Below are 13,398 nucleotides of genomic sequence, written 5' to 3' on the forward strand. Positions count from 1 at the left end.
GCTTCATTTTACAGGTGAGGAAACTGAGACTCCCAGAGTACCTTCATTTGCCCAAGTACCCTGGCCGGGAAGGTCAGCACCAGGAGGCGGGCCTGTACATCGTGAACCCTGTGATATCCATCACATCATCACACCACACGACAGACAAGCTCACTTGGAACCATGTTTAAGATCTGAAAGGGCGGTGCAGAACTTTCTCATGTTTCAAGTTCAGAGTCCATAAGCAGTGCTACTGCTTTGGAAATATCAGATTGAAATGTCAAGGATACAGCGTGAACACCTGGCCACAAAAGGAAAAGCAGAGGTGTGAAAAGAGCGTCAGCCGTATTCACCGGAGCCCCAGGGGTCCTGAGGGTCAGTCCCTTTCCAGCCCTCCAGAAAGGGAGCTGACTGGGCGACAGATGAGAGACCAGGGGGAAGAAGGACAGCAATCCTGGTGTTGGGGAGGAAGGTCCAGGAGAGGAGAAGAGGCCTAGAGACCAGAGAGCAAACCCTCAGATAAGTGGGGAAGGCCTGAAAGAATAAGAGGAAATGGCCTTGGATAAGGAAAGGCCTCTGTGAGGAAAGAGTGAAGCACACCTGAAGAAGGTCATGGGGGTGGGGCAGAGTGGGCAGGGGTGGTGTCTGTGTGAAAGTCATGGGCCCTTAAGGGAACAGAGCAGACTGCAAGGGACAAAGAAGGGAGAACAGACCTCAGAAACTGCCCAGTGTTTGCAGGCAGAGTGTTGGTTAAGAAACCTTCGCCTCTTTCATCATGGCCCCCGAGTCTGCTGGTGAAGAATTCCTGTGTTCCCACAGCAGCCCTGGGCCCTCAGTGCTCCCACCGTTGATCTCTCCACGTGCAGTCTATTCCATCGCTCTGCCTCATCCAATGTATCACCCCCAACCATGCCAACCTCTCGGAAGGCACACCCCAACTCATTATCTGTGGGACTCCTTGGGCCCTTAGCACGCCCTCCAAATGTATTATTTTTGCTCCCTTTGGGACCCCACTAGATTGTGAGTGCTTAAATCATGACTTATTCATCTGGGTGTCCCTTCAACAGCTCCCGGACCTCAAAGACAGTTGTTTAGATGTTAACAATAGTAGTTTGTTAACTCTACCAAAATGGAGGTAAGTGGCAGTCCCTGGTCACAGCCGAAGGCCCTGGCTGAAACAATGGACTTGAAAATCTTATTCACCTTGCGCCCTCTTGTGGAGAAGAAGGCAAAGAACACTGTATTACTACTACCTTGGAAGATGGGGATTTAGTTCTTTCCCTACCCTCCTCCTCTAATTATACTGGTAGTACAATATTAATAAATTAAAATATATTTAACTACAAATATATCTTTCAATATTTAATTCTAACTTAATATTAGTCTGTATTTATATATAACTATTCTAAATATAGTTATAATAGGATATTAATAAATCATCTTTACCATATTATGATTTATGATTTTGTAAGTATTATTCACAGATGAACTAGAAAGTATTATATAATTATATTTTCCTCCTGGTAATATCCTTGTATGTTTTTGCTCCTGGAAGATCATTACATTGCTTCATTTTTTTATTTGCTTAGTCTTCTAGGCATTGTCAAAATTAATGTCCAAACTCTCTGATGAAGCTCTAAGGTCCTCTCAATATGGTTAAACAAATCTGGAAACTTCAAAAATACTATTAAAAATTACTGGAACTGAGTAAGATGATGGGGGGAAATAGGTGAAGGGGATTAAGAGGCACAAACCTTCAGTTATAAAATAAATAAGCTATGGGATATAATATACAGCATAAGGAATATGGTCAATAATATTGTAATAACTTTGTATGGAGACAGATGGTTACTAGATATATTGTGGTAACCATTTCATAATGTATACAAAAGTCAAATCACTATGTAGTACACCTAAAACTAACATAATATAATACATTAACCATACTTCAATAAAAAATTAAAAGTAAATTAAAATTTTAAATTGTTTATTGAAGTATACTTGATGTATAATATCGTGTTAGTTTCAGGTATACAGCATAGTGACTCAGTATTTTTGCAGATTATATTCCATTATAGGTTATCACAAGATAATGAGTATAATGGGTATAACCTATGCTATACAGTATATCCTTTAAATTAATTTTTTTTAATAAAAATGACTGGAGCTATCTTCAGTGCTACCACTTAAAATGAGACTAGGGCTTCCCTGGTGGCGCAGGGGTTGAGAGTCCGCCTGCCGATGCAGGGGACACGGGTTCGTGCCCCGGTCCAGGAAGATCCCACATGCCGCGGAGTGGCTGGGCCCGTGAGCCATGGCCGCTGAGCCTGAGCGTCCGGAGCCTGTGCTCTGCGGCGGGAGGGGCCGCAACAGCGAGAGGCCCGTGTACCGCAAAAAAAAAAAAAAAAAAAAATGAGACTAGTTATTTACCCCCTCATTTGGTGCACAGCTAAAATTCTGAGATCCCACACTTGCTTGCCTTCTCAATCTTTTGATGAATAGAAGTTCTGAATTTTAATAAGACAAATCTGTCATTTTTTCCTTTTTTGGTTAGTGCTTTTAATGTCCTATTTTTAAAATCTCTCTCATCCCAATACCTTGAAGATGTTTTCCTACATTATATTCCAAAATCTTTATTGTTTTGCTTTGCACATTTAGGCCTAAAATTGACTTGGAAATTATTTTTGTGTATGGTGTAAGGTAGGGATAAAGTTTTACTTTACTTTTTCTACATAGATAATTAATTGATCCAACATCATTTATTGAAAAGACCACCTTTCACCCACTATTCTGCAGTGCTACTTGTGTCACTCATCAACTAACCATGTATGTGTGAATCTATTCCTGGTACCTTTAATCTCTTCTATTGGTATGTTTATTTATTCTTACATTAATATCACATTTTTTAGCTACTGCAGAGTTTTAATATATCTTTATAACCTCATTCTTCTCCTTTAAGGGTGTCTTGGCTCTTCTTCATACAACTCAACATCAAAAACCAACCAACCCAATTAAAAAATGGGCACAAGACCTGAACAGACATTTTTCCAAAGAGGACATTCAGATGGCCAACAAGCACATAAAAAGATCCTCAACATTGCTAATCATCAAGGAAATGCAAATAAAAACCACAATGAGATATCACCTCATACCTATCAGAATGGCTATCATCAAAAAGAACACAAATAACATATGTTGAGCAGGATGTGGAGAAAACGGAACCCTTGTACGCACTGTTGGTGGGAATGTAAATTGGTGCAGCCACTGTTGAAAGTAGTATGGAGGTTTCTCATAAAACTAAAAATAGAACTACCATGTGACCCAGCAATTCCACTCCTGGGTATATACCTGAAAAAAAAAAAAACCCACTAATTTGAAAAGATACATGCATCCCAGATGTTCATGGCAGCATTATTTACAACTGCCAAGACACAGAAGCAACCTAAGTGTCCATCAACAATTGAATGGATAAAGAAGATGTGGTATATACATATACAATGGAATACTATTCAGCCATAAACAAGAATGAAATTTTGACATTTGCAACAACATGGATGGACTTGGAGGATATTATGCTAAGTTAAATAAGTCAGACAGAGAAAGACAAATACTGTATGATATCACTTATATGTGGAATCTAAAAAATACAACAAACTAGTGGATATAACAAGAAAGAAACAGACTCACAGATATGGAGAACAAACTAGTGGTTACCAGCTGGGAGAGGGAAGGGGAGAGGGGCAATATAGGGGTTAGGGATTAAGAAGTACAAACTATTAAGTATCAAACAGGCTACAAGGACATATTGTACAACATGGGGAATATAGCCAATATTTTATAATAACTATAAAAGGAATAAAACCTTTAAAAACTATGAATCACTATATTGTACACCTGTAACTTATATAGTATTGTACATCAACTATACTTCAATTGAAAAAAAGAAGAGTGTCTTGGTTCTTCTTAAGTCTTTGCATTTCCATATAAATGTTAGTATCAGTTTTTTAATTTACAGAAAAAGTGTTGAAATTTTTATTGGGATTGCATGAAATCTACAGATAGTTTTAGAAAGAACTGTCATTTTTACTATGTCAGGTCTTCTAATCCATGAACACAGGATGTCACTCCATTTATTTCAGTCTTTAATTTCTCTCAATAATTTTTCCATTGGTTCCTAAACAATCTCATCTATAAATTTTATTTTATGGACTCTGTTGGATTTTTTAAATTGCTGTAAAAGATACACAACAAAATTTACCATCTTAACCATTTTCAAGTGTACTGTGCAGTAGTATTAAGTATACTCACGTTACTATGCAACCAATCTCCAGAACTCTTTCCATATTGTAAAACTGAAACTTTGTATCGAACAACTACTCCCCATACCCCTTCCCCCAGACCCTGGAAACCACCATTCTACTTTCTGTCTCTATGAATTTGACTACTCTATTGATTACACTCATATAAGTGGAATCACACAGTATTTGTCTTTTTGTGACTGGCTTATTTCACTTAGCATTATATCCTCAAGATTCATCCATGTTGTAGCATGTGTCAGAATTCCCTTCCTTTTTCAGGCTGACTAACATTCCATTGCATGTTTATGCCACATTTTGCTTATCTATTCATCTGTTGATGGACACTTGCTGGCTTCCATCTTCTGTGAATAATGCTGCTATAAACATGGATGTACAAATATCTTTTTAAGACTCTGTTTTCAATTCTTTGGGGTATATACCCAGAAGTGGAATTGCTGTATCATATAGTAATTTTAGTTTTTAATTTCTTTGGAACTACAGTATGTCATTTTAATTCTTATATAATTATTTTTAAGTAGTGGGGGAAAGTCATATTATGATACAATGTACTAATCCAGAATAAAATATTTTCCATAAATCCCTGCTCTATATCAAGCAAAACTTGATGAATTTTTTAAAATTTCCAAGTAATTTTGAGTAAGTTTAACATATTAATGTCAGAGGCAATCTCTAGTCAGATTAGGTTAGGAAACACTGTATTAGCTGAAACACTAAATTTGGAGCAAGAAGCAGACAATCAGTGCGGCAAGCAAGGGCAGTTAATTAAGAGATATTCATTGCATGTGTATTCATGTGTGTATTTTTGGTGGATGAGGCAAAAAAGGAATGAGACATTGTCCTAAAAGAGTTTAGGATCAAATGGACTGGGGCTGGTGGAGGAGCAGTGTAATGCACCAAATAATGAGAGGAAAATTATATTCAGAGTACAATTAGATGCTAAATGTGTGATATCGTCAAGTTCTTCAGGGTCATGAGAAGAACAAAATCACTATAGAACAGGGAAATTGGAAGAAACTTCACGGTGATACAAGCTGTGTCTCAAATTGGAGAGGACAAGAAGAGACACTTAAAGGTTCCAAGAATAGCTGGAGCAGTAGCACAGCAGTACAAGTGAGGAGAGCCCTCTGGCTCCTCAGCTTCCACGTGCAGCCTTCTACACAGCTTCGAACTTCTGTACATCAACAAAACACCTCTATTTTTTCCCGTAACAAAATACAACTTTCTGTATTAAAAGTAAAGTTCTCACCTCTTCTTCAAAATGTAGAGGCACACAGTTCCAACAGGCACCATATCCATCAATGGTTATATGAATCACTCCCCAAATTCAGGTGGAGTCCCACTGAATATTCTGTCACCTAAAGAATAAACTGTAAAGTTAATTTTCAACCACATGTATGTAACATAAAAATAGAAAGGAGATAGAAGACGAAAATGTTTAATACATTCAATAAACACACATGTATGTAATGAGAATATATACGAAGCTACTACTGCCATTATTTCTGTGCTTTGTTATGAGGCTGTCAATGGTACCCATCTCTTCCTTCTTGCACTGCCCAGTCCACATCACATTTTCCCCATCCTCAGCCAGAAATTCAGCTGGTTGGAGTTCATTACTTACCAGAGTGACCCAAACCTTCACTCTCAAGAGTGTTTGAGTCTTCAGTCCTGCCTTTCCTGGTTTCTGTAGTTTTCCATTAACTTTCGCTATTAGGCATGGAAGTACTAAGAAGCACACCCACATAACTCCCTGGGTTTCAGACATAGTCCTCCTTGCCTGCACTGTGTAGTAGCAGCCCAAGTTCAAGTACCTCATTTAGAGTAACCCCCTCCCCTTTTTCTCTGGCCAGTTGGTGAATAGTATAAGAGGTCCACAATGTCCAGGAGGCATTCTCACTTTCCAATTCAATTGAACCATTGTGTCTGCTGGTGGAAACGTTCCTCCCCTGGGGACTATGAATTCCAAACCAGCATTGCTCAAAGTTTCTGGGGAAGGAAGAACATTTCTTCTTAGTGAGTTTAAGAGTGAAAGGAGCCACTCCCACTTCCTCCCCTTGATGCCCAGATCCGTGTGTTCTGGCTACAGGAGAGAGAACATCATATAACAGTCACTGATTCAAAACCTATACTCTACCCTGTAAGGCAGAATCCCATGGTTCTGGGGGGGTTGTCTCCCAACTGGCACCACAACTGAATCATCCATTCCGACTTTCAATTAGGCCAATGGCTCCAGGTGATGGGGTATGTGGTAGGACCAGTTGATTCCATGGGCATAAGCCGATTGCTCTATTTCCTTTGCTGTGAAATGAGCTCTTTGATGAGAAGCAGTGCTGCGCAGAATACCAAGATGATGGATAAAGCATTCCATAAGTACACAGATGGTGGGGCTGAAGTGTTATGTTCAGGGAAGGCAAATCCATGTTCAGAGTCATGAATATTCCAGTGAGGATGAATCTCTGCTCCCTCTATGAAGAAAGAGGTCCAATGTAATCAATCTGCCCCAGGTGGCTGGTTGGTCCCCGTGGGGAGTGGTGCCATTTGAGAGGCTTAGCTTTGGCCTCTGCTGTTGACAGGTTAGACACTCAGCAGTAATGCTTGTCAGGTCAGTCTTGGGTAGGTAAAGTCCGAGTTTTTAGCCCACGCATAGCCTCCATCCCTGCCACTGGGGCCACTTTGTTTATGGCCCGTAGAGCAAGCGCTGGGGTGACTGGGGTAAGGGACTGACTTACATATACCGAGTCTGTCATTTTGTTTACTTGCTTAGGACCCTCCTCTGCAGTGCAGTCACGGCTCACTGGATAGAAAGGAGTCAACTGTTGTGCCATGGTAGTGGATCTTGCTGGAAGTCTTCCCTCTAGAGGGCAAGGGAGTATCTCACTAGAGGCAGCGTGCCTGAGAGGGTGCAGGAGAAAACTGCTGCAGGGAGAGCTGCTGCTGGATTCTGGAGAGCCACAAGCTGAGCCAGCACACCAGAACGGGGAAGGGAAACCCCTTCCTCCCGCAACATTTCTCCAGCGCCCCCAACTGACAAATCGTAACATCATGTTTGTGGGTAAAGGGAAAATATTTAGGAGGCCAATTTCAGGTTTACAGAGCAGGCAAAGAAGGGTGAATTGCAATAAACTGCTAAAAGGCAAAGGCACTGAACTGGGTTGAATAGTGTCCTCCCAAAATTCATGTCCACCTGAAAGCTCAGAATGTGACGTTATTTAGAAATGGACATTTTTTGCAGATGTAATTAGTTAAGATGAGGTCATACTGGATTAGGGTGGGCCCTAAATCCAATGAATCCTTTAAAAGGAGATGAGACAAGAAGCCACACTTAGACACAGAAGGAAGAAGGCCATAAGATGACAGAGGCAGAGATTGGAGTGATGCAGGATCGCCAGCAAGCATCAGAAATTAGGAAGAGGCAAAGACCCTTCAGAGGGAGTATGGCCCCGCCAACACCTTGATTTCAGACTTCTAGCCTCCAGAACCACGAGATAACAAATTCTTGTTGTTTGAAGGCACCGTTTGTGGTAATTTGTTATGGCAGCTCTAAGAAACTAATACAGCACCAAATGTTCAGTTGCAGTTTGTAGAGAACCAACTCATAAATGAATACCTGGAGCCCCGTGTTTCGGGAGAGAGGCAAGAAGCAAGACTCCACGTAGACAGTGTGCTAAACACCCAAGGTTACAGCAGACTGTGAAACTCTACCATTTATCTCCCTCTCATTGGGTTTTACTGTCTTCCCAGACATGGATGCTCAGTACTGTATGAAATGTATTATCTTCATCTCTTCACATGAAACTGTCATGAAGCCATTATGCTTTTATTGCAATATTTGTACCTGTAGCAGCTCTCTGACCCACTGTGCTCTCCTTGTAGATTATCTGTCTTCTCTGGTAACTACACCTTTAAATCCATCTGAACACTCTTTGCTAAATTTCAGATTTAACATTTTGACTTCGTCTTTCATCACCTTCAGACCTTACCCTGGACTCCCACTACCAGTACACATCAAATTTCATATCGTTTCCAGTCCACTCCCATAATCCCATTGCTAGTGGGAAACTGACCCTTTTATCAATTTGATCCTCTTCTTTTTTATTCCTGCATTTATGGAGCATGAATTAAGTAGAGATCAATGTGCCAGCCACCATAAAGGGAATAAAGGACACAGAGAGCCCAAGGATGAATGGGACACAGACACTGCCTGATATGTACATGAGTGAAATAGACATATCTGGAAGATTCCAGATTTCTACTGGGGGGAATGAGTGGATGGTGGTGCTAGTTCAAGAGATAAGGAGGTGAGTGTGGGAGAAGTGAGGAGTAACTCATGTTTAGTTTAAGGTGTCAGTAAAACAAACAAGTGGTAATGCTTTTTTTTTTTTAAACTCTTTATTTTATATTGGCATATAGCCAATTAACAATGTTGTGATAGTCTCAGGTGCACAGCAAAGGGACTCAGCCATACATATACATGTATCCATTCTCCCCTAAACTCCCCTCCCATCCAGGCTGCCACATAACATTGAACAGAGTTCCCTGTGCTATATAGTAGGTTCTTGTTGGTTGTCCATTTAAAATACAGCAGTGTGTACATGTCGATCCCAAACTCCCTAACTATCCCCGGCCCTCCTCCCTTCCCCCCAGTAACCATAAGTTCATTCTCTAAGTCTGTGAGTCTGTTTCTGTTTTGTAAATAAGTTCATTTGTACCATTTCTTTTTAGATTACACATATAAGGGATATCACACAGTATTTCTCTTTCTCTGTCTGACTTAACAGGTGGTAACGTCTGATAAGCACTCAGCTCTGTGGGGAGGAGCCTCAAGGAGAAGATCAGGCTCAAGATGTAAATTGGAACTGATTAGTTTAGAGATGGTTGGTGAAGAGGTACAGGTGGAAATAGATGAGCTGGCCCACAGAGAGCTTACAACATGAAAAGTGCAGGAACCAAAGGCAGAACAATGGGGAACACTCAATATGTGGGATTGCAGAGCAAGAGGAACCACTGTAAAGAGTGTTCAGAAGAAGGAAGAGAACCCGAAGACAGAAGAGTAGTGAAAATGAAGGACAAAGAGTTCAAAGTGGAAGAAGTACCATAGTTAATAATGCGAAATTCTGAGAAGATGAGAACTAAAACAAGTGAATTAGATTTGGCAACAGGGAAGACTAGTAAGGGGGTGAGGGTGGAAGCCTCAATACAGAAGGCTTAAAGAGGATGGGAGGCGCAATTATAGTTTATTCTCTATAACTGATGTCATAATACATATAATTGAAAAGTCAAATTGGTCTACAAGACCTAGAATGGACAAGGGCAGTCCCTTCCCCATCCCCCGCTCCCCAGGACTGCATCTACCTTCAATTCTTACAGCTGTTTCTATGGCGATTTACTTACACTTTAAAAATAACTTGTTAATACAGCTATTTCTTCTTGATATTTCATTTTAACTACTATTGACTAAGCTCATATTATGGAAGATAAGGACTTAGCTCTCTTATAAATCCACAGGCATCTTCGTCACACAGGATTCTCCTCCCTGCAACCCCAATCCTCCCAATATACTTCTAACATATTTTGGTTAGATCAGAATTCAGTGTTTACATTATTATGACTATATAAATATTATCCATAGCTAAGCCTTATGATATACTATAATTAAATTTCGTATATACTATTTTGCTTACCTGGATCTAATGATAAATGATAACATTGTTTTCCCCCTTTGTTTAGTCTTCTATCCATCTACCACTAGTTTTTTCCACTGACTTTCAGCCAGAGTATAAATCTCCTCTCAACACTGGAACATAACAAAACAAACACACCCAGTACTCCATCGCACCATTTCCCCCTTGAAGTCATGTTCCTTGAGCTCTCCATCCCTCTGCTGCTAAACTCCGACTGCCACCTGGGACCTCCTATCATCACCCTCTTGGGAATCTTCTTAATTATCTCCTGTGTTGAATCCTCTATTCCTATCTTCTTACTTGGTTTACTCTCTTTTTGGTAGACATCCAATAGTCTCCTGAAAAAGGCTGCATGGAAGGTAACTTTTTTTTAATACTTCGCATGCCTGAAAATGTCCTTTTTCTCGCTTTGCATAATGATCCAGCAGGGTTTGATGTTTTATTTTTAAATTTTTTAATTAATTAATTTATTTTTCTGGCCATGCCACATGACTTGCGGGATCTTAGTTCCCCGACTAGGGATTGAACCTGGCCACGGCAGTGAAAGCACTAAGTCCTGACCACTGGACCACCAGGGAACTTCCCAGCAGGATTTTAATTGGAAATAATTTTTCTCAAGATTTTGATGGCACTGTTTATCACCTTCTAAACTGAGAAGTCTAATACCATCTTGTTCTTCAATTTTTAGTTTGTGGCCTGTTAGATTCTGGAAGCTTTTAGGATCTTAAATTTTGAGAAATTCCATAATGATATAGGTCTTCATCCCATGTGTTGAGTACACAAAGGGCTGGCCCTTTTGACCTGTGAATTCTTGTCTTTCAGTCCTGGGACATTTTCTTGAAAAACCTTTACTCAAAGCTCAACCTTTATTCAGCCTCAAAGCATACACACTGGGGACAAGTTCTGTCCTCCTAATTGATCATCAAAGAATCCACACTGGGGAGATGTGTATCATTTTCAGGTTGTTTGATCATCTTCAGATTTTTTTTTTTTTTTTGGCTGCCCTTGAGGCTTCAGGGATCTTAGTTTCCCCAACCAGCGATCCAACCCGGGACCTCAGCAGTGAAAGTGCTGAGTCCTAACCACTGGACTGCCAGGGAATCCCCTCTTCAGATGTTTTGGTAAAATGATTTATGCTAAGTATCTTGGCAGCCTTTACCCCAAAAACAGTTGCTGAGTGGGCAATTAAAAACATCTCCACTCATATCTGTGAATAATTAAACTGGGTTTTAACTGGTACAAATTCACTATTAAATACCAAAGAAGCCATTTTAAAGATGGGGGAAGCAGCCTCATTTACCAGTTGTTCAGTACTGCTACTAGTGCTGTGACTTCTCCAATATTCAGAACATGTCTCTGGCAGCTTGAATTTGGCTCTCCACTAAGTTATTCTATTGATAGAAAATAGATTCTAGATTCCATCAGAGCTTTGCTATTCAAACATTACCATCACCTGGGAGTGTATTAGAAATGCAGAAACTCGGGCCCCACCTCAAACTTATTGAATCAGAATCTGCATTTCAGCAAGCTCCCCAAGTGATCTGTAGGTATTGATACACTCAAGTTTGAGAAGCGATAATCTTGGACATCTTTGAGAATCAGAAGATGAAGATGAGAAGCCTCAAACTCCACTAACCTGTAGGGGCTAGACTAGTGATAGAAATGGCAGTGGGTAGGTGGGGACAATGGCAACTGGGGAAAGCATGATCTGTCTAAAGCAGGTAGCAGATACTTTGTCCAAGAAATGTTTGCTCTGGGGGAATGCGGGATCAGTATTCCTAGATTTTTCAGTTTTTCAAAAGAAGTAGTGTGATTTTTTTTTTTTTTTTTTGCAGTACGCGGGCCTCTCACTGTTGTGGCCTCTCCCGTTGCGGAGCACAGGCTCCGGACGCACAGGCTCAGCGGCCATGGCTCACAGGCCCAGCCGCTCCACTGCATGTGGGATCTTCCCAGACAGGGGCACGAACCCGTGTCCCCTGCATCGGCAGGCGGACACTCAACCACTGCGCCACCAGGGAAGCCCGATTTTTTTTTTTTTAATGTATTGAATCAAAATGTCCATGTTAGGAACCAATTCAATTTTAAAACAGTGAGCCAATAAAACACATCAACAGGCTGGTCTTTGTCAGTGTTGGTAACTTGTGTCTTCTGTTAGACCCTGTCCCCAGAAAAGTGAACATACGCATCTAGAAACATATTTCAGGGGTGAGAAATGATGTCCATTAAAGCTTTCTACGATTGTGGACATGTTCTGTATTTGTGCTGTCCAATATGGTAGCCCGTGAGACACATGAGGCTACGAGCATTTGAAACTGGCAGATGTGACCAAGGAATTGGATTTCTAATTTTATTTAATTTTAATTAGTTTAAATTTAAACTTAACTAGCCACAGGTATTTAGTGGTTACCACATCAGGCACACAGATAGAGAGCCCATAGACCATGGGTTAGAACTCTCCTCTTAAATGCTTGTTTTTCCAAAGCTTTCCTTTTGAGGCAGTTCCTTATCTACCTAATATAGAGATTCTCAACCTTGTCTGTTGTGGCAGACCCCCCAAAAAATGGCCCCCAAAGATATCAGATCCTAATTCCTGGAACCTGTAAATGTTACCTCATTTGGAAAAGGTGTCTTTGCAGGGGTGATTAAATTAAGAATCTTGAGATAGGGAAATTATCCTTGATTTTGTGGGTAGGTAGACCCTAAATGCAATCACATTTAACCTTAAAAGAGAGAGGAAAAAGGAGACTTGAAGTTACTGGCCTTGAAAATTGAAGTGATGCAGCCACATGCCAAGGAATGCTGGCAGCCACCAGGAGCTGGAAGAGGAAAGAAATGGATTTTCCCCTAGAGCTTCCAGAGGCAGTGCTGCCCTGCTGACACCTTGATTTCAGCCCGGTGAAACGGATTTTGGATGTCTGGCCTCCAGAACTGTGAGGGAATAAATTTCTGCTGTTTTAAGGCACCAATTCTGTGGTACTTTGTTCCAGAAGCCCCAGGAAACTGATACAGCTGTCCACTGGAATCACCTGGTGGAACTTTACCTACGTACATTATCTTATTTAATCTTCACCCAATGAGATGACTACTATGATCCCTATTTTATAAATGAGGAGATGAGGAGTAGAGGATTGCAGGAACTTGCCCACAGCTAGCTTGTGGCAGAGTCAGGGCATGAACCAGGTCCCTCTGCTGACTTCTGCACCCACTGGGGGTAGTAGAATGAGGGAGAGGGAAATGTCCAAGATGAATTCTAAGATTTTTGCCTGGAGCATGGAGTTAACAGTAGTTTTCACTATCAAAGCAAGGAATTGGGGAAGTGGGGACAGTTGAGGGTATAAGGGGAAGAACATGAACTCAGTTTGGGATGCCTCCTTAGTTGTTTCCCTAACATGTATCTTAGTTGTTTCCCTAATTCGTAT

Source organism: Phocoena phocoena, chromosome 13, assembly GCF_963924675.1.
Source record: "Phocoena phocoena chromosome 13, mPhoPho1.1, whole genome shotgun sequence".
Classification (NCBI taxonomy): Eukaryota; Metazoa; Chordata; class Mammalia; order Artiodactyla; family Phocoenidae; genus Phocoena; species Phocoena phocoena.